We start from the raw sequence: 22,905 nt of genomic DNA, 5'->3' as shown, positions 1-22,905 counted from the left end.
GACCTCTGCTGAACATGGGAAAAACCCCAGATAGAATTTCCCAGTATACAAAGAGAAATAAACAAACAAACAAACACATAAATCTTCTTCTCTCTTTTGGCTGTTCCCTTTAGGGGTTGCCACACTGGATCATGTGTTTCCATTTCTTCCTGTCCTCTGCATATTGCTCTGTCACACCAACCACCTGCATGTCCTCTCTCACCACATCCATAAACCTTATCTTAGGCCTTCCTCTTTTCCTCTTACCTGGCAGCTCCATCCTTAGCATCCTTTTTCCAATATATCCAGCATCCCTCCTCAGCACATGCCCAAACCAATGCAATCTTGCCTCTCTGACTTTGTCTCCAAACCGTCCAACCTGAGCTGACCCTCTAATATACTGATTCCTAATCCTGTCCATCCTTGTCACACCCAGTGCAAATCTTAACATGTTTAACTCTGCCACTTCCAGCTCTGACTCCTGCCTTTTTGTCAGTGCCAATGTCTCCAATCCATACAACATAGCTGGCCTCACTACCCTCTTGTAGATCTTCCCTTTTACTCTTACTGGTACCCACCTGTCACAAATCACTCCTGACACTCTACTCTCCGCCCATTCCACCCTGCCTGTACTCTCTTCTTCACCTCTCTTCCACACTCACCATTACTCTGAACTATTGATCCCAAGTACTTAAACTCATCCACCTTCACCAACTCTACTCCCTGCTTCCTCACCATTCCTCTATCCTCCCTCTCATTCACACACATATATTCTGTCTTAGTCCTGCTGACCTTCATTCCTCTCTCTCTCTCTGGAGCATATCTCCACCTCTTCAGGGTCTCCTCAACCTGGTCCCTACTCTCACTACAGATCACAATATCATCTGCAAATATCATAGTCCATGGGGCCTCCTGTCTGATCTTGTCTGTCAACCTGTCCATCACTATTGCAAATAAGAAAGAGCTCAGAGCTAATCCTTGATGTAATCCCACCTCCACCTTAAACAGATCTGTCACTCCCACTGCAGACTTCACCACTGTCACACTACCCTCGTACATATCCTGTACCATGCTTACATACTTCTCTGCCACTCCTACTTCCTCATACAATACCACAACTCCACTCTAGGCACCCTATCATATGCTTTCTCCAAGTCCACAAAGACACAATGCATCTCCTTCTGACCTTCTCTATATTTCTCCATCAACACTCTCAGAGCAAACATCACATCTGTAGTGCTCTTTCCTGGCATGAAACCATACTGTTGATCACTAATCATCACCTCCCTTCTTAACCTAGCTTCCACTACTCTTTCCCATAACTTCAAGCTGTGACCGATCAGTTTTATCCCTCTGTATTTACTACAGCTTTGCATATCACCCTTATTCTTCAAAATTGGTATCAAAACACTTTTTCTCCACTCCTCAGGCATCCTCTGACTTTCCAAGATTTCATTAAACAATCTGGTTAAAAACTCCACTGCCATTTCTCCTACGCACCTCCATGCTTCCACTGGTATGTCATCTGGACCAACAGCCTTTCCATTATTCATCCTCTTTATAGCTGTTCCTACTTCCTCCTTGCTAATCTGTTTCACTTCCTGATTCACTATCCCCACATCATCCAACATTCTCTCTCTCTCATTCTCTTCATTCATCAGCCCCTCAAAGTACTCTTTCCATCTACTCAACACACTCTCCTTGCTTGTGAGTATGTTTCCCTCATTATCCTTTATCACCTTTACCTGCTGCACATCTTTCCCAGCTCAGTCCCTCTGTCTAGCCACTCAGTACAGGTCCTTTTCTCCCTCTTTAGTATCCAACCTTTCATACAACTCTCCATACGCCTTGTCCTTATCCTTTGCCACCTCTCTATTTGCCATGTTCCTCATCTCCTTATACTCCTGTCTACTTTCTTCATCTCTCTGGCAATCCCACTTCTTCTTCGCCAGCCTCTTTCTCTGTATACTCTCATGTACTTCCTCATTCTACCACCAGGTCTCCTTGTCCTCCTTCCTCTGTCCAGATGTCACACCAAGCACCTTTCTAGCTGTCTCCCTTACCATCTCTGCTGTAGTTACCCAGCTATTCGGTAACTCTTCACTGCCCCCCAGTGCCTCTTTTAACTCTTGCCTGAACTCCACCTCACAATCACCCTTTTTCAACTTTCACCATTTGATCCTTGGCACTGCTCTCACACTTGTCCTCCTCTTCTTTATCACCAATGTCATCCTACAGACCACTATTCTATGCTGCCTAACAAACAAACAAATACATAAATAAATAAATAAATAAATAAATAAATAAGGCATGTGATATCAAATGGCAAAAATGTTCCCATTCTAAGTATATAACTCTTTCTATCTATAGATATTTAGAGAGAGAGAGGACCACATCCATCTAGTGGGAATCAGAAACTCTTTTGTAAGAAGTCCCAAAGTAGAATAAAGATTTAACAAGGAAGCCAACCAAGAAACATAGGTTATGGAGACTCTTTAAAACTCACCTTTAAAAGAAATAAATGGTGACTAAATAACACTACTAAAACATTGATTAAAACTGTTTGTAAGGCAAGCATACTCTTACTGACAAAAAAGTTTACTTTAACTGTCCAAAATCAATTACTAAGGAATCCTCCACATCAAATAATTGTATATACAAATGCTGCTGTATAAGTTCTGCTTTGGGAATTGCAAATGCTTTTTCTCAGATTTTTGATTCGTTGGTCACAAATATTCATCCCTTTGACAATAGGGATGCAGAACGTCCATTTCTTTCTGAAACTCTTATACAGACAGTCTTGCAAATGTTAAATGTTAATTCCACAGCAACTTCTGATGGAGTACCAGGAGTGCTCTTAAGAAATAAGGACAACAAAGTTAATAGTACTATGGCTGTGCTAATCCAGTCAATATTAATTGAAGATTATATTTGGAAATATGGAGAGAGACAGCTGTGGTACCTATCTCCAAGTGTGGGGGGGTGACAGACCCTAGGAAGTATAGGCCCATTAGCCTGACATACATGTTTGGTAAGTTATCTAACTTTTTAATATCAAAAATGTGGGGCATTACATATTGGCAAGTCAATAATGAGTATTCATATGCAATAAATGGTATATTTATCAAGACTATGGCTTTTTGGCTGGACATTTTTGTTTCAACCTTATACCAGTTTTATAATAAAGTGATTGAAGCAGCAGGTCAAGGCCTTCCAATGGATGTAACCTATTTGAACCTAACAGACTTTTGACAGCATCCCTCATGACATGATTTTTCATCAGTTTAAAGATTGTGCACAAATGTTGTTTTTACCAATTTCTTTTTGGCATAATTATGCCCTCATCTTGGAAAGTGGGCTTTCTAATTCCACAATTTGTAGTATTTACTTTAGTTCAGTCTTAAGTTTAATAATCCTGTGCTTCTGCTTACTGTGTGATGAACAACTGTCCAATTATTTCCTGATTCCATGTCATCCAGCCCACCTTATGAAGATGTAGTAATGAGGAGAAACAGTTTGTAGTTGGGGGGGCGGGGGGGGGGGTTGTCTTTTGTAGTCTGCAGCAGATTTTATTACAAATTAGCCAGAATGCAGCACAATCAGTTTACTCATTCTGACAATAAATATATAAAAATAAATGTAGCTATATTCAAGTGAAAGGTAACAAAAGTAAAATGGAACAGGACTGTGTTCTTAGGAAGTGTATTGTGCTTGGCATACATTGTAATAAAACAGAAGTTAAACTGTAATAAATAGCTGTCTGCGAATGGACTGATCACTTTTACGGAGAAAACTACAGATGTGTGAATTGCCTGTATGATAGCCCTACTGTACAGTACGTTTGTATGTTATACTGACGGGGGATTAGTGCTGGAAAGAAAACATTTGTAATAATTTGCACATTTGTGAAGATGATGATGCAGTAAAGTGATCATTCCATAGTAGACTGTTGTTTATTACAATGAGATAAACAGCTGTCTACTACAGTGTGACATCTGTGTTATTACACTGTATGCCAAGTACAGTATACTTTACTAGACATTTATTTGTAGTGCATGGAGTTCCATGATTACGTTTAGAAATAAAGGAAAAGATAAACTTGTTTAGGCCTTCCCTAGAACAAGACCCAGACTTAACAATACTCAGGGCTGGTTAACAAATCTTGTTAGTGTTAAGATCGTGTCTCACATTAGTGACTAACAGTGGAATTTGGCTGCAACAAAGAAAAGAGGCAGAAGGTTCAACAACCTTTAAAATTGTGGTACTTGCATATTATCGCATCCAGATTTCGAACAGGAGAAACAGCTCTTTTCCAAGCGGTACTTTTGCCAAAAAGAAAGGGCTTGTCCTGCAAAATATAGCATTTCCATAAAGAAGTCCAGCTTTGGACATTTAAAAGGGTGGATTATATTTTTGGGCATCTAAAACAGTGACACCCTTATATGTTTGTTTGGGATTTATACTTGTCAACTTTTCATGTCATGAATGCACTACACTGTTTGAACACGGTTTAACAACATTGATATATACTTGCAAAATGTTTTGTTAACAGGCAAAACTACGATTCAGTGTTATGCATTTAAAATGTGGATTGTTTTGTTTCCTGAAACGGCAGCTGACAAATTTTAGTGACAGTCAAGGTTTTCTGAAATCCTACCTTTTTTCTGATGCAGCGCCACCGCAGTACATAAAGACTTTGCGTTACATGGTTACCCGTGGTCACTTCTGTCAATTATAATGCGGTATTACATAACGTTATTGAAAGAAACTGTGTACCTGCAATGATTTGGAAATAGTTTTGGCCCTTACACTAATTGCAGACGTCAGTACACGTGGGACCACTCTCTACATTAAAAGCAAACCTTGTCTGTTTCTGCTGAACACGTTCAAAGAAAGTAATGTAAAGGTACAAGAATCTGACAGGCCTTTAAAGGTACAAGAATCTGACAGGCCTTTAAAGGTACAAGAATCTGACAGCTACTGCAATCATTTCTTTCAGCAGGCTTTTTTACAGCATCTTTCTACGTTTCTACTTTTGTTAGTTCTTCATTTTGCCACATTTACAAACAGAAGGTATGTTATATTAAAAAGTCTAACAGCTCTTAAACTCCTTCATTCTACAGAAAAGCATTTCATTTTGCCTTCTGTCCACACCTTCAGGTATCCCTGATTTTGCAAAAAGTTCACAGTTTTGCCTTATATGTTTGCCCTGTCTCTTGTAAAAGCTTTGAATTTCTGGTAAATCACTGAGGATTACAATCACTCAATGATGGCAGACATTAAAGTTTCCTTCTTCTTATTGTTCAGAAAATGCATGCTGATACATACAGGTTTTGTGCCAAATGAATAGAAAACAGCTGCAGTCATTCTCCTGCATAAGGGGGGACCTTCCACAGACACACAAGTCTGACCAGCCTCGTATGCAACGCCATGCAATTAATCAATAAATCAGGACATACGGAACCTCCAAATACTGGACCTGTTTCAGTTTGGAATCATCAAAGCCAGGTCATCCTTGCTCAACCTAGTGGATTTTTTTTGAAAAGGTGTCCAAACAAATGGATGAGAGCAAAACAATACGCAAAGCACACCTTGATGTGGACAAAGCTTTTGACACAGTTCACCTCTCAGGCATAGTAGAAAAACTAAATAAACTTGGACTAAACCCCTATGTCACCACTGGATTGCCAACCAGATCACAGATAGGACGCACATAATAAAAATAGGGGAAGTTACCCCCATAAAGAGACAAGTCACCAGTGGAGTCCCCCCCAGGGTTCTGTGCTGGGACTTCTCCTGTATGGCATCTACTTTTTTAAAGTAAAAGCCAATACCAAAGGGTTATTGTGATATGTTAAACATATCAGCTTTTATACACTTAGAAGTAGGTGTGGAAAATATATGTATTGTTTAATTTTAAATAAAGCTGATAAGTTTAACACTGTAAAGTATTTCTGCTTTGTTTGTTACTGAAGCTCGCTTGTCTGTGACAAATAAAGGCTTGTTGCTTTGGAACACTACCTCAGTTTTATGATTTTTGGAAACTATTGTGACTGAGCTCATCAACGAAGTTTTTAGTTACTAGTTTTTGTCTTTTTATTTTCTTCTAAATATTCTTACTTAGCTTAACTGTAGTGTTTTTACATTAATATAACCTTTTAAAAGGATTGTTGTTGCAGTTATTATTGGTATTGTTGTTGTTGCTGTTATTGTTGATATAGGTGCTATTCTCCTTCAAGAGAATGTGAGTTTTACAGGATTTGCATCATGGATGACAAGCCATTTGGATTTAAAAAGTGTGTCTCTTGCAAAATGTTGTCAAAATGGACATGGACATAAGTATTTGCCAGTGCTACATGCTACTACTGCCTATGCTATGGACCTACACTAAGGGTGGAAGAGGTCAAGGCATCCCTATTGGCCAATATTGCTTACCTTAATGCCCAGAAGTCCTGAATTAATAAGCTACTGCCTGGTTAGTGTCCAGTTGCCCTGCTTGATTTACCTGGGATACCTCTGTTGAGTGAAAGCTGGATGTAAAACTAATCAAACTGCCAAAAATGAACTAAGGATTGCTACAATGAGCACAGGTTCTCTGACTGGAAGTGGCACAAAAGCACAAGAATTCAAGGAAGTGCTCAAGAAGTAGATGGCATGATAATAAGGAGGAGGGTGGCCATCTTATGTATCCAAGACATAAGTTGGAAACATAGAGTGGCAATGTCACTTGACTTGGGATACAGTTTAGGAGAGGGCAGAATAGAAATTTTGTGGGAATTGTTGTGAAATAAAGTGTTCTGAAAACATTGAGAGATGACATCAGAATTAGTGGGAGACTTGTGGCAGAGCCCAGTGTAACTCCAGGGCAGTACTGGTAATCTCAGCCTATGCCCCACAGCAAGGTTGTTATGACAAGAAAACCAGTGCATTCAGGCAGCAGTTGCAAGGCCTACTGGATAAAGCAGAACGAAATGAGTTGGTGTTGATAATGAGGGACCCGGATGCTTATATTGGGCAGATTGGTGAGAATACATAGGTGGCATAACAGGAATAAAGAAGGAGAGGCCATACTAGACAGATGTCTTGGTAGTGGCCAACACATGGTTTGCCAAGAGAGAGATACTCACAAGATCATATACAAGTGTGGTCAACAAGCAGCTCAGGTGGACTTCATCCTAGTAAGGAAAGGGCACTGAGATAGAATCAGAGACTAAAGAGTCATTCCCTTTGAAATTGTTGGACCCCAGAATATACCACTCTTGGCCACAATCATCTTCAATCAGTGGACAGAGAAGTGTCTAAAGTCAACATAGACTAGGCTGAAGACATGGAAGTTGACTGTTGTAAAAGCACAGAATTCCAAGGAAATATTTAGAGTTGAAGAAGCAAGTGTGAAGACTCAAGAACAGATATGTGTTCTAGCCAGGTATGGAAAGAACGTAAAAGAAAAGGTGGTGGCGGATGCAAAAATCCAAGAAGTTATCAAAAGAAAGGAGAAGTGCAGAAGAAATGGAAGACTGAAAAGATGGACCAGGCTAAGAAGGAATACTAGCTGGCTAACAAAGAAGCTACAAGAGTAGTAAAAAGGTCAAGGGACAAAACACCAGGGAAACTCTTATCTGTTGTTGGAAAGTGACTCAGCAGATGGTACAAAGAAGATCCATGGAAAGTGACTCGGCAGATAGTACAAAATAGATCCATCAGTTTGCAAGGCAAAGACAGAAGGATAAAGAAGGTAGTCAACAGACCCCATTCATAAAGGATGCTAGCAGCAATCTTTTCACCAGTCCAGAAGATTTCAGAGGCAGATGGAAGGAGGAATTCCTGCAGCAGGTGAATGAAAAAAACATCACAGAAGCTATACTGCTTCATGCATAGCATACGATTAAAGAATAAGAAAAACCCACCCAGTAAGTAAGAACTCTCTCTCTTTTTCTTGTTTACACACTGTGCAGTACATTTGGCAATGAACACCTCTCATACTTGTGGTTTCTGTAGCAGTTTTGGGTTGTATAGGCTCCGGTTGCTAGGCCAAGGCCCAACCCTCCTCAGAGGGTACACCATACACACTCGCATGCACACACTCACACCTAGTGCCAATTTAGAGTGTCCAATCCACGTACTGCATGTCTTTGGAATGTGGAAGGAAACCATTGCACTGAGAGAAAACCCATGCTAATGCAGGGAGGACATGCAGACTCCACACAGAAAACATCCCAGCCGAGAATCGAGCTGAGAACCTCTTGTTGTGAGGCGACAATGCTAACCGCTACACCACCCAAGTAAGAACAGCACTAAGAAAAATGGAGTTAGAGAAAGCAGAAGCTTCAGGTGAAGTCACATCAGATTTGATCAAGATGTTGGGTAAGTTAGCAGAGAACTGGTTCTTGAGGGTGCTCATCTCAATATAGAGAGAAAGGACTATTCCAGATAACTGAAGAATGGTCATTCTAGTGCCAGTATACAAGAAAAATGGGGCCATTTACAACTGTGGGCAGTACAGAGGTTTCAAACTCCAGTCACAGTGCACGAAAGTGGTGGAGATAGTGATCGATAAACAAAACCACAGACTAGTAAAAATCAAGATGGGAGATGATCTTTTTGGATTTAGATTAGGATCCAGTGCATCAGACCCACTGTGAAGTTGGAGATAAGGAAAAATTCCAAGTGGGCATTCCTAGACCTGGAGAAAGCATGTGACAATCCCTTGCATAGTCCTTTGATGGTTCAAAGTCCCAGTAACATTGATAGAGTTAATGCAGAGTATGTGAAGGGACCTAATGGCACAAGTACAAACAGTGTTTGGACTCACAGTAGGGTTCCTTCTGGGAAGGGGGGTGCATCAGGCTCCAGCTCTAAGACCACTGCTGTTTATACTGGCATTGGACTGCAATAACAAACAGGTTGGAGGGGACAGATCAACAGAGCTGCTATATGCAGCTGATGTGGTATTAAAAGCAGATTATAGAGAGGAACGTCAGAAACTGACAGTGGCCTGGAATGTAAAACTGAAGGCAAATGGGTTGAAGCTGAGTATGGACAAGACAGTTGTCATGGCAGGCAATGGGGGAAATCAGAAGAAGATGAATATTGAGATAGAAGACAAAATAGCATTACAGATTAACAACTTTAAGTAACTGGGAGTTTTTGTTGAGGAGAAGAGAAGTCTGAATAAGGATGTCAAAGACAGAATCACAGCTATCACAGCCTAATGGCAAAGAGTTTCAGGGTTGTATTCAACAGAAAAATGTCAAAGAAGATAAAGCATAAGGTGTACAAAACAGTGGTGTGACCAGTGCTTCTATATGGCACAGATACCTGAGCAGTGAAGGCAGAGCACTTGAAGCTTGAGGTAATGAAGATGAAATGCATGAGATGGATGGATGCAGGCATATTGGATGCAGATACCCCAAGTCTACTACAACTGCTTGCATGCTAGAAACTTACAACACACTTGCACTTTGCTGTTTGCTTGAAAATGTAAGTGCTCCAACTCCCACTAGCCTGATCTACTGTAACTACATGGCCCTCCCAAAACAACTCTGTAACACTCTGTAGCCTTGCTGGAGCTCTAACTCTATTTCTAAAACTCCAGCCCAGCTCCTACCCCCAGTTCTTGATCCCCAACTGTAAACCTCCCTTCCTGCTTCCTAAACCTAAATCTCCCTTCCTGCTCCCTAAACTTAAAATACCCTTCCCACTGACTAATCCTAAAACTCCCCTCCTGCTCTATATCCCTAAAATTCCCTCACTAACCCTAACCCCCCCCCCTGCTTCCTAAACCTAAATCTCTCTCCATGACTGCCACACTTACGTTTCTTGAACTCAACAATGTGTTTAGGTAAGGTGCTGTAGCTGCTTGCCTAAACTCATATTTAAGTTCAAGCATGAGTTGCAGGCTATATGAACTATGAGATGCTCAAATGCCTGGCTTTGAGACAGTGATCTTTGAGTGTTTGGGACTTGAGCACTTGTAGCAGAACTGATCCTCACATTGGGTTTATAAGGGGTATAGCCCCCTGCAAAAAAAGATATAGAAAATTGTTTGTTATGTGTACCATGGTAATAAATCCAGCAGTGGTCATGCAGTCATCTGTAGCATGGGTACAATAAACTGAGCGGGTAGGGCCAAGTAAACCTAAAAATTCTACTGATTCATTCGTTCTCACCTTTATACCTGAAATTTAGCTCTTCACATCAACTCAAGGGGGTTCCCCTGATAACAAGAGGACAGTATCTCTTTGTAATCACATCTCACTGTTTGGACTTGCAGGCAAGAACCTAACCCAAGTGGGTCATCATTTGCGAGGTTTGGGTGTGTCTATTTTTAGAAACTAGTCCCTGTCCTAAATCTAATGCTCAACCAACTGTTCTCTGCTTCCATTGTATATGCCTTGCTCACGTGCTCACGTGCACATGACAAATGCTGCTATACAAGCATAGCTTGGCTGAGCCAGTCATGTATCTCTGGCCCCCAAGACTGCATGCTGTACACCTTTGTTTTTGCTGGTAAGCCAGTACTCACTCAACCTCCCTTCCTGGCTCCTCCAGTGCTTGGGTTGCTAAGCACTTTTGGGCCATTTGAGTTATAGTCCAGGCTTTATCCATATGTGCCATAGAGCTGACTAAGGTATATACTGTATGTACATTAGCCTACATCAAAAATATAGGATTTTGTCCTTCAGTTACTTCATCTTTTGAATATAGGTAGTTGGCAAATCTCATAATTTGCAGCCATCTGTCTTTTCTTGTTCATTCTTATCTGTTAGAGTAATACATTTTTGTTCACCTGTTTTTTTCAGAACCTCTTTACTTACCGCAGAATTTCCCAAACATAGATAAAATGTGAGAAATGATGCATAAATAATCCCCTTGCATGAGGACCCTGTAGCATTGCACATGATCACATGGACTAGTTAAACTACATTTTTTGAGTAATCCTAGAAGTTATTTCTTAGAAGTGTGACATAGTGAGACCCATCAAGACAAAGTGCATCTCCACAGAACACTACAATGTGATTATTTAGTTCAATATCTTTTCTGATCTTCCTTCCCCCTGCACGATGGCATGTTTAGTTATACATTAAAACTCGAGTGCTGAAGTGCATGCATGCACGTATAGTCCTCTTTAGCCTCATATCTGCATACTCCCAAACATGAAAAGAATAACTGTAGACCCAAAATAATTATATTTGCTGTTCTTGGCATCTAAATTGCCTATTTGACTTATGCTGTCTACTGATCTGCTGACCTGTATTAGCTTCTTGCTCTTTGCATACTTGTGAATGAGGATCTGACTAAGTGAATGGAATTCAGAAAGTTATTCCTAGAGTTGGAAACATACCATGACTTTCCAAGCTGATGTTGTTTCCAGCAGGAAAAGTGTCAAAATAAAAAAAATATATAGCCACCTACATACCCCATGATATATAATTTACCAAATAGTCAAATGGCCTGGTAACCATTTTTTTCCCTGAAATTGGATTATGTGATCTTAGCCCATCAAATGAAAAGTATGTTGAATGGGAACATATACAAAATGATTTTGCATATGTGTGTGTGTATGTGTGTGTGTGTGTGTGTGTGTCTGTGTGTGTGTGTGTGTGTGTGTGTGCGTGTGTATATGTATATGTTTGAAAGTCTTCACTGTATAAACAAAGCAAAGTATTTGCTGTATTTTAATAATCAGCTAACTGCATTGTCAGCTGATCTGTGTTCTATTGCTTTCATTTGCTGTACCAAGGTCCGATGAACCTTGAATCAATGAATTACACTAGACCCAGTCACCTAACATGTAGCTATTGTTCTCTGTATTGGTTATCATAGGGATCTATTTTCTATGCATGATTTTAGAAATGAGCTGATTTAGTTAACATTACAAACAAAGTAAAATTTTAGGACTCTTCCTTGCTAATCATCCCGTGAATGTTCTCTACATAGCAGAATGCTCAATCAATAAAAATGTGAGGGAACAATGCAGTTTTTGATTTCATCAGTCTTAAAATTTATACTTACTCAGAGATAATAAAAACCCACTAAGTGCATATGTATCCATTTACTATATTATAATACTGTAATACATGCTAGTTTTCAAAACGTTCTTCTGTTTTACTGTTAGAAATTACTTCAAAATATTTCTTCCTACTTCTCAGTTTTTTAAACTTTTTGATTTAATACAGTCTTAGCAATTAAAGATCACTCACTCAAAATACTTTAGTCTGTGCAAAGTCATATACAAACTCACTAGAAAAAACTTACCTGGAGATGTGGTGACTATCACATCGGCAGTGTCAGACTCAAATGTATATGTATTTTCAGCAATAACCTGAAAGTAGTAATAGTCATGCATTATTAGAAAATAGTGGGCTATATATAACGTATTGTGACAAAGACTTCTGTAAAACATTTTACCAGATACATTTTCCCAACTCACTATTCTTAATTTGAACTCATGTCTGTTCTTCAAAGTACCAGAAAATATCAGCACTGCAGACGTCTGTGTATTCCTCTTACTCACATATATAATCTATATTTTATGCAAAACATCATGCCACACATTTGGAAAAGTGCTCTAATTATACCACTTCCAAAGCAAAGCAACAGTAAATATACCTCTCAATTCCATCCAGTATCCATCCTCCCAATTCTGGGCAAACTTCTAGGAGAAATGGTCTACACCCAGCTCTCTATATATGTGCAGCAGTACCACCTGCTCTCTTTCAAGCACCTGGATTCTGGTGAAATACTGTGACAGGACATTAGTCCCTAACTGATGACATTTGGCAAAACCCTCACATTTGACCTCATTGACCACTATTGTCTCCAAAACAAACTAATTGAAATTGGGATTAGTTCAGATGCCACTCCCTGGTTTAAAAACATCCTCAAAGACAGACACTTCAGAGTTAAAATAGGATCCTCCCAATCAGAATCTACAACTATTACCAAAGGTGTTCCACAAAGATACATTCTTGCCCTGATCCTTTTCTCCATATTCATTAACAAACTTTTTTGTGACCTCACCCGTCTCCCACTTATTTACTGATTTACTGATCAGGTCAGTCTCATTCCAACAATCAATGCCATCTCAAGTGAGACTTACATGAGCTCCACCAATGGCTCATAAACCATGAACTACTTTCTCAACTCCACAGAGACCAAAACTATGCTTTTTGGAACTCTACAGAAAATTCAACAAGCACCTGACTCTTTAATGGTCTTTGACTTACACAACCATTCCATAGAAATAACCTCCATCTTTGAATACCTAGGATTATGGCTTGATCAGTCCCTAAATGTTCACTTCCACATAGAAAAAGTGAGAGCCAAAATAAACTCCATCCTTATCTAGGCCAAAAAGATCTCCACTTTTCTATTACAATCAGCCACAGCAGCCATTGGCAAAGGAGTTCTCCTTTTTCAACTTGAATATGGGCTTCCAGTTTTTGCTTCTGCCTCCAAGAAAAATGTTGTCATGCTCCAGGTTATCTGTAACAACATCTACTAATTCATTACAAACTTGCATCTTTGTGAGCATCACTTTATTGCCGTAGAAAAAAGCAAATGGCTACCTGTAAAACAAAGATCTAACCTCATGTTAGGATGCCAACTCTACAAACTACTCCAACTCCACAAATTTACTCCACTTCCAGCTAGGCTTCATGAAAAAAAAACTCCTCGTACAGCCTGAGACAGTACTCACAAGCCATAACAACTCTCATTACCCTTAGAACCAAACTCCAAAGCACTGCACATTCTCTTCTCAGGCACCTATTGCCCATTCAGCTTAAGGAAATCAACACTTATTACAAATTCAGAATGCAACTCAAAAATCACTTCTTCACCAAGCCAAATTTTCATAGGTTCATAGGTTCATAGGTAGGTACTAGGCTATCGGCCCAAGGGCCTACGTAAGCCTAGCCAGCAAGGTACCATAGCTTACACAACCCAAGAAAGTTATTTTCCTGTGCTACTGTCCAGTAGAGACACAGAAGTGATCCCCGGGGTGTATTTCCTATTTCCCATCCATTCATCAAGATTTTTCTTGAAGAGTGCTAATGAAGAACTTTGCTTGACATAGATGTGTAGCTTGTTCCAGAGTATAGGAAGTCTCTGGGACAGGAATCTATCCCTCCAGCATGTCCTGTTTATTGTGGTGACAAGGTTTAGGTCCCTAGAGCATGTAGCTTGGAGGGATTGAGATTTCTTTAGGTGTAGCATGTCCAACAGCTCTGGGTTTGACATAGCTTTATATGTTAGGCAGAGATCACCTCGGAGTAGGCGATATGCTATGGAGTAAAGCTGGAGTTTTTTGAGGCGGTCAGTGTAGGGCATTTGTTTGAGGCCAGTAATCCTCTTTGTGAGGTACTTCTGTGGCCTTTCCAGCTGCTGCAGATGTCTTGTGAGGTACATTCCAAAAGGGGCGTTGTACTCTATAATGTGTCTAACATAGGACACATCACCCAACACACTATCATTTTTCCTTCCCGGGCCTCTTCTTTCCCTCTCTCAACATTTGCTGAAGATTGATCCAGTTTTAGAACCTAATGTTTATATTGTGCATTACACTAGAATGTATGCCTACAAGTTTTTTTTTTGTATGTAATTATTCTGAATTACTCTGTTATTGCTTACATCTCTGTATTTTTGTTTGTGAAATGTTTTGTATTTCACCCAGCCCCAGTCTGAAATTGGTCAGTACTGATCATTGCTCCGCCCTGGTAAGTAAATAAATAAATATACTCTATGGAAAGAACTAAAATTGAAACACACAATTGTTGATTTTCTAATATCCTTGAAATTGTTGTGATGGCACTATAGGTGATTAAAATTTGTAGAAATGCAATACTGAAAATGAGGCTAAAATAAATGCATTTTAAATTGACTACTGTGTAGACTCAATATTCGGGGTAAAACAGTCACTTTTATGCAAGAAAACTCACCTTTCAGCTGCTGAAATAGTAAATACTGCTTCAGGAGGTGACATTTCATGCAAATATAATTTATGAAGTTCACTCTGAGCAAATGTATTTCTATGAGTATATATAGGGAAAGAGATATTACGCTGACATTTCATTTAAAAATAAGGACTTAGGTATATGTGGACTGAGTAAGTACTGCACTTCATTTCTAGTTAAGGTTAAAGTGCACCTTAGAGGTTGAATAATTGCTAAAACCCTGTCTTTAACTTGAGACAAGTACACTACTGTATAAGCTTTCCACATGGCACACTTCATTAGTAAGGGTATCTCATCCAGGGACAAGGTGGTCATAGCATCCCTGTATTCTTCCCGTATGACCCATTATTGTGTACAATGCCCCTTTTGGCATGTACCTCACAAAGCACGGGTTCCTATTACGTTAACGAAAAATAACGTAATTGAACAATCAAAACTTCAAAATGGCAGCATTCCGAAGATCACATTGTGGGATCGCAGTACAGTGAGGATTGGAATATTTGCCCTTTCCTCACTATAGTGCGATCTCGGAGTTGGAATATATATTTAGCTGGGGTGTGGGGGGAGCAGCCCCCATAATACAAACTTCGAAATGCTGCCATTTTTAAGTTTTGATCGTTCGATTACGTTATCTTTTGATAATGTAATATGAACCCACAAAGCACATGCAACAGCTGGTGATACCACAGAGGTTCCTCACCTGGAGAATCCAGGGCCTCAAACATCTACCCTACACAGATAGGCTAAAAGCCCTGTTCCTCTACTCTCAATCTCCTACAGACTCCTCAGAGATGACATCTGTCTGGCATACAAAGCAATCTCAGACCCTGCCCTGATGGGACTGCTGCATATCTGCAAGTCAAGCTCCATGCGAGTAACCCGCACGCACAACCTCAACCTAGTCTGTGTCACCATTAGGACATGTTGGCGGGACAGATTAGTGTCCAAGAGACTCCCCCTTTTGTGGAATAGACTCCCTCTCCACGTAAAGCGGAGTACCTCATTAAACCTTTTTAAGCGCAACCTGGATAACTGGGTGGGGAACAGAACATACACCTCTGGGATTCCACCTGTGTCCCTTCTGGACAGTAGAATAGGGTGCTGAGTTGTTGAAACATGGACTAAATTCTTGGCTAGGCTTGTAAGGGCCTCAGGGCCAATAGTTTAGTAACTTTCTATAATCTTAAGTGTTACAACACTGTAGAAACCTACTTAACTATGGGTGCTATGATGATAACACACTTTGTATTATTTTACAAATTCAAAGATTCTTGGACAGTTTCTAATTTCTTCCTGTCTATGCAAAAATGTATTCTGTCCTTCATTTACTGCTTGCCTCCTAATGAAATATATTACCTTCCACCTGTAAGTAAACATCAGCCATTCATTTAGATTGTCACCCATTTTCTTACAATAAGATATTCCCTTTGAAAGTCTTAAAGTGAGTTCTCTGTGTAGGCATACAGTGTCCAGAATCCGACTGTGTCTTGATCTAGCCAGTAAGAAAGAGCACTGTTGTCCCATGTTTTATAAGATGTTTCACTACTGATAACAGTAGGCTACATGACATCATTATATCTTTACCAGACTCTTTCTATAACATATGCATAATGGCATAATGGTAAAGTTTGGCAGGCTAATCTGTGAGCCGCTTATGATAGTTGTTACCTTGACCTTCATTACCTTGCTTCTGCCAGTACTTACTGGTCATTATCTTTGCTCGCATGAACTTAGGGGATCAAATGTCAAAAACTGAACCTCTACAAGTCTAGATCATGACCCAGCTGCCTTGAGAAGCACATGGCTTAAGCTTAATCTTTATTCTATTTCTTCCACCCCTCTCTAATCACTATCGTTGTAATACAAGTAACACATTGGTGCTTGAATTCTGTTTAAGGATAAAATCAGCTCTGTTGAAGGAAGGACATGCAGGTCACTCTTCAGGGCTTCTCTGACACGTCGACTGATCTCGACCTAGGCAAAGCCATGGTTAAGTTTATTGTCAGAGGTGTCACTGGACTCAAACAATGATAATCTGTATTCAGAAAAGAAACAAAATATCTGAAATTAATAACGATCATTCTACATTTGTCCATTACTTACAGTTTAAAAATTTTAAAGAAGGAAGTACTCTCAGCTTCAACATCACCTTATTAGTTTTGGTCTGTCAAGGCCTTTATGGGTTTAGAGCTGCTTAAAGGAGAACCACACCCAAAAACTGAAAAAAAACATGGTTTTCAGCATATATTGACCTTTTCTGCATTACTAATGTATCTGTATTGAATAGTAAGAGGCTGCTATTATTTTCTAATTTGTTATACCCCAAAATGGCCTGAATGGAGGCTGCCATTTGTTGCATGATTTTGTTTTATAGTCAGTGCCTTTGCCTCCCAGATATCTTTTTAGAAGGGCAGGGAGAAATGCCTGTGTTGAGAGGATCATGTACTGTGTGGTTCTCTCTTATCAGCTTATCATAGTACTGTGACTGCCTGCTTTTGACTGTCAGCATCAGTCCATATTATTCATTACTGTGCTTCCTTTGATTTTTATTAGTGGTCATCTCTGATACATTTTAAGGAATGTTTGAATGGCAGGCTTGAAAATATAGCTGAGTTAACTGTTCTTTTCAAATTAACAACCGTAGTTCACATGACAGATATCTGACACCTGTGATTAATAGGAGTTATTTGGCTGAGCTGGTTTGCCTTGCTTTTTTTGTTGTGTTTTTCGGTTTTCCCCGGGTAGGGGTCACCACAGCGGAACTCCAGTCTGCTAATGATTGGCAGTTGATTTTTACATGCTGAGTTGCCGGCCCTTACGCACAACCTTCAACGAAGGTATGCTCATTCACATCATGTCTCCACAGTAGACTCTCTATCTGAGAATCGAACAGGACAACGTCTTGCTGTGAGGCGACAACGCTACCGCAGCACCATCACCGCGGATTTTGTGTTGCTTTTACAGTTTTTAATATTGTAGCTACAATTAGAGCCTTTGATGTTAATCTTCCTTCCCCCAACTAACTGACTGGTCTCAATAAAACACTATATGGAGTGCAAAAATGCTGTAATAAAATATCAGAAGAAACATGTTTTTACAGAAAACACAGTATAGAAAAAATGCAAAATCAAATAATGATAGAAAATCAGAAGAGAGAGAGATGAAAATGTTTTTTTCTTTGTGACACTCAGAGATTGATTAAAGGTAAAGACACTAAATTTATACAAAAGAAAAAATAAACGGTCTGAGTTGTATTTTATTATTAATTTCTAACTGAAAACTAAGAATGAAATCCTTACATTTGTTCAGACTCCAGGCCACGCTATTTATCTGAGGTGTGATGCTGGCAATCTGTGATTGATAAGGCACATTTAAATGCCAATGTTTCAGATCCACTGTTCTTAATGGTTCTGTGGATGGATTCTGCCACTCTAAGTAACCTTTACGATGTAACAGATAATGAGTCAAACACAGGAAAGAAAGGCAAACAGAAATAAGTTCATACATAAAATAAATGGAATAATTATTGAATGATGCTTTTCTGTATATATGTATTTAATATTAGATTACAGGGAAGGAAAATCCCTTTTTGGGAAGAAAAACGTGACATTTGGCTATTGTTCTCCTTTAAGTAGCTGTTGTATGCTATTCGCCTTTGTTTATACCATGGACTGCAGTAATGATAAAACTATGCTGAACAGTGGTGGTGTGTGACATTCAGAAACACATCTGAGTTGCACAAATTGCTTTTGACCATACTTTCCAAATGTGGGCTAAACTCTTCCTGTGACCACTGATTTTCCACCTACTTACATTACTTCTGTTGGTCCACCACTTTTTCCAAAATTTCTCTTATACCCCTCAGGACAGTAGAGTTCTACAAGGCTTACTATTAGGCCCTATGCCTTGCTTCAGCTCAGGTTCCCTTGACAGCTATGATGTTCTGGACATGAGCCTTCACTTTTCGCATGTCAACGTATAGTTAAAATGCAATATGCAGATAATACTATAATAATTTATGAAGAGGATCATGGGAGGTTACTAGACTAATGGCTCCAGGGTCCTTACAAGCCTAGCCAAGTCCAACCTGTGTTCCCAAGAGTGTCTAGTTCAAGCACCACACTTTTGTTACATAAATGTTTTTCCAAATGGAAATCCTGACTTCAGATCACTGGGGGGTAATGTTTAACTCCACTAAAAAAGTAAGCTGTTTGGTCTTATGTCTTCATTTAAAGGCTGTCTCTAAAAACTTTGTATTAGTGGTTGAATATACTAAATAATTAGGAGTACAGTCAGATTAATACCTGGACCTCAGGGAATATATCAATTTCATGGCCACTTAAGTGCACAAAGAAATTACAGTTATCTACTGGATGCATGTTGCTTGGAATTTACTTGACGAAGATCAACAGGGGAAAATTGAAGAGCAGTAAATATAAGGTAAGTGGTGCAGCAAAGGCTGTGACAGCAAGTATATACTGCAAGCATCCAAAATCGGAATGATAAACATTGAGTAGAAACTGCCCAAACACACCGACAGGAAATGCATGAAAGCACAGTCAGCAGGTTAGGCACATACTACTGTTAAGAACCATCAAGTCTTGCTCCCCTGATAGGCTTATTTATTCTTCTCCTATCCCCAACACAGGAGGATGCAGGGCCGACTGAGGTAAAAGCCAGGGAATTTATCCATTAGTGTGTTGTGGCAGGGGATTTTTGAATGCTGCTACAGGTCTGCCCCTGTTAGCTGGTAAGTGTAGTACAATGTCTGAATGTCAGTGCAGTTGCATGCTTTTGCCCACCTGCAATGATCAGCTGGAGTGCATGCGCTTCTTGACAGGCTCATGCTCCCAAGTTCCAGTGCTAAATAGTATACATCTGGATCTTCCTATACAGGGTTCTCCTCCAGTGGGACAGCTCCAATGTGCTCGCCAGGACAGGTCAGCCTACATCTGCTGTTTGATTTCACCCCTTTCTTCTGTAGTACATAGGCTGCTAATTAAGACTGTCTTACTAGGACTCAGGCCCAGGTACATTTCTGTGTTCCATAAGACTAGCTTGATATTTTAATATATTATTGGGCAATGTAATACAGTATTTTAGACTAATATGAGAAAGGCATGCCATAATCCACTGGTCCCCAAACTGCTGTTCTGGTAGTCCATATTGAAAGACTGAACACCATCTATTAGAGTAATCAACCATGGGCCCAGAACAGCTGAGATAATCTCTTTCCCAAATGAAATTTTGAATAAGAAAAAAGCTTACAAATGTGACAGGAAACAGACCATAATACATCAGTATGCTAATCTATCCCCTTCAGACTTCACCATTTCAATTCATGAATCAGGTAGAGCGCTAAGCAACTCTAGATTCAATATACGGAGTGGAATTTCAGAAATGGAAAAAAAAAGTCTGGTAATTTTGAAATGCTGAGGCTGTTAGACTATAATTACCTCAGTGAAATATGTCCACCTTTTACATATTTCAGGCAGTGCAATGCCGTTTTCTATTTTCCATTCCTAAGTATGAACAAATGCATACATTGATACTAAATGAAATATGTTCATTCCTATCACTTTTATGGATTTTTTTTGTTTTCTTTTTGTATTTCTCACAACACAAGCACTGAACCATTATAGTGGCTGCTCATTCTGATTAATTTTTGGCTCCTCTGGGATTTTCAACCACAAGAACTTGATCATTGCATGCTATTCAAACCCAAAAGCTGCTGACAGTGTCTTCTGCTTTAATGTATCAGATTGCTGATGTTGACTGACATGCACAGTACTGGTTTTCATAAATCCCTTCAAAGAGGTGTAACAGTTTGAGTCAAAATAGAAAACAGACCTATTTGTGACTGCTGCTTAAGAAATGTCATTCATTGCATAGTCAATTGACTAGCAATAAATCAAATATTGTAAAACATTTAAACAGTAAATTAATATTGCACATGGTCCTGCAATTTTCTAAAAAGTGCTAATCTATACAAGCTAAATATCAAGATAACTGAAATTATTTCAGCTGCTTTATTTATTGCACACTATACTTCACACCTTATGTTGCCTTAATCTCTGTCCCTGGATTTCTGCAGACTCTGTAAACTTTCTAGCAACATTTTCACTGATGAAATTTGATTGATTTGTTTGAGGGTACTAACAAGAATTGCTTATTGACGACTACTTTTTAGGTGTCTTCCTTCGTTAAAAGCTTTACTGCCGCATGCATACCTTTGCAAATAATTATAAAGAAGCTTACAGACTAATGTATATGAATATTTATTATCTGTTATAAAGCAGGAAGTAGCTTTATGCTAAAGGTTTAACTATTTGTGTTGATGGCAACTGTATCCTGAATCAGATGTATGACTGATATTGATACTTCATACATCGAGGTGATCGCTCTGAATTATCTGACATTAGACTTGCTACTATGCTACTGCAGTCAGTAGTTTCTCTTTGGGGCAAATGTACACGTGAGTGAAAAGTAATGTAATGACTTGGCTAATTTTCTATAGTTTTATGCTATGATTATATGCATCTTGGTTAAGCATAGGTAACTGATAACACAAGCTGTTTGCATAGCAGTAACTGTGGTGCTAGCACTAGGACTCATGAAGCATTAGTTCACTGGTATAATTTGGTAGCCCTGCCTTTTCATACATCAGTCTTGCAGTCGGTAATGCATGTTCAGCTGACAGCTATGTTGTCAGTTCAGCAGTGGTGATGGAAGCAAATTGTTGCACATAGGCTGTTACTTGTATTATCTGGAGGGCTGTGTTAGTGACTCAACAGTCTGCTCTTCTTCAGCCTAATGCAATCTAGTACCTTCAGTTTGTCACTAGCATGAGACAGAGGCAGACAAAGTTTTAGGGCAGTGGTATTTCTATTTATTTTACTATTTTACTATGATCCTCAACCTCTAAACAACCTCTCTCTGTTCCCCTGGTCTCTGTATCTACCCAATATATATCTCACTATTGCTCCAGCTAGGTACCCCAGATGCAAACTCTTCAGTGAAATGGCCTACTGTGTCTTCAGGGTTTCAGTCTCTTGGCGGCAGTGTTTGGCCTATGGAGTGAGAAAGCCAAAACAGAGATGTATGCGTGTGTGTGTTGGGGGAGGGGGGGCAAGAGCCATCCTTTTCACTATGTCTTGTCATCAAGTCTGGCTGTGGGACATGCTAGTGCACTGATGTCAAGACAATGTTTCTGACCCCTGCTTACCTTGAAATGCCCTATGATGTTCCTGTCCTTCACTAGAGGTTACAAAGGTTTTGAGTTTCCCAGTTTCCCAGGATAGAAAAGCTGGCTATCAGCATTATTATTCTATTCCCTGTGACAAAACCTGTCAGTGGCCTGAGTGCATTCTTGAACTTGGATCACTGACAAAGCAGACAGTTGCCCAGGCTCTGTGCCACAACAGTTCTATTTAAAATGATTTTCTTTAGTCTTTCATTGAAGTTGGATGCTTTTATTCATTATGTAATAGATGATTTTGAGGTTTTAGTGATGATAGGCAATTAGTAGTGGTAGGTGTATCATTCTTTATGAAAACACCAGTAGGTAAGATTAAACATCTTAGGCTTCTAGTACTGGAAGTAAGATAAGAATAGCACAACCACCTATATCCTCCAAATGGCCCAAACAGATCCACAGACTCGAACAAAGAAGATAATCCAAAGCGTAGTCAAACACAGTTTTAATAAAAAATCACAGGATAAAATCCGATCACAGAACTCAGTTACAGAAGGTTAAGCGCTTTCATCTGGCATACTCCAGACTTCATCAGAACCAATACACTCATTAATTAATCCATATTTATATCACTTTTGGCGCCAAAAATCAATTATATTTAAAATTTAAAATATAAAAAATACATTTGAAAAATATGTATATTAAACAATACTGACATATATACCATCAATAACATATACATGAAATGCAATAGTAAAATCAAACACCTAATGT

Source organism: Protopterus annectens, chromosome 17.part0 (genome assembly GCF_019279795.1).
Source record: "Protopterus annectens isolate FY-2018-M chromosome 17.part0, PAN1.0, whole genome shotgun sequence".
Classification (NCBI taxonomy): Eukaryota; Metazoa; Chordata; order Ceratodontiformes; family Protopteridae; genus Protopterus; species Protopterus annectens.
Note: the sequence above shows the minus strand (reverse complement) of the source record.